Genomic DNA, 513 nt, shown 5'->3' on the forward strand with positions numbered 1-513 from the left:
AGGGCTGGACCCTGCCCGGACACTCGCCGGGCCAGCACCCCCTCTGGGCACTCTGAGAGTAGGGGAACGGGGGCTGCACTGCTCTCAGGCTGCACACGCATTAGTCAGGACAGCAAAATGGAAAGGATGGCGCACAGGGGAACTGGGAGGCTAGAGCCAGTGTCCCCGGGCACCCATATAGGTACGGCACATGCCAGAGGGGGGATGTCCTGTCAGTCCGGTTCCACCACTAACCACAGCTGAAACTGCACCAGTGATGTACATGGAAACTAGGCCCGAGTGCTCCGCGAGGTGTTTCCTTTACACCAGGACAGCAGCCGAGAGCAGAGATGTAGGCTGAGCCGGCCTAGCAGCTGCAAAGGCTTGTGAAGGGAGCGGTTTTCCCCTGTGTCGAGCACATGGAAGAGCATGTAGCTTTGAGTCCCACAAAGAATTCCCCCCCCAGCAATTGTTGCACTTGCTCGGTCAGGCACTGATCTCCAGCAAGGTTAACGCCATTCTTTGTGGCTGGCG

Source organism: Antrostomus carolinensis, unplaced genomic scaffold (assembly GCF_000700745.2).
Source record: "Antrostomus carolinensis isolate BGI_N321 unplaced genomic scaffold, ASM70074v2 scaffold50406, whole genome shotgun sequence".
Classification (NCBI taxonomy): Eukaryota; Metazoa; Chordata; class Aves; order Caprimulgiformes; family Caprimulgidae; genus Antrostomus; species Antrostomus carolinensis.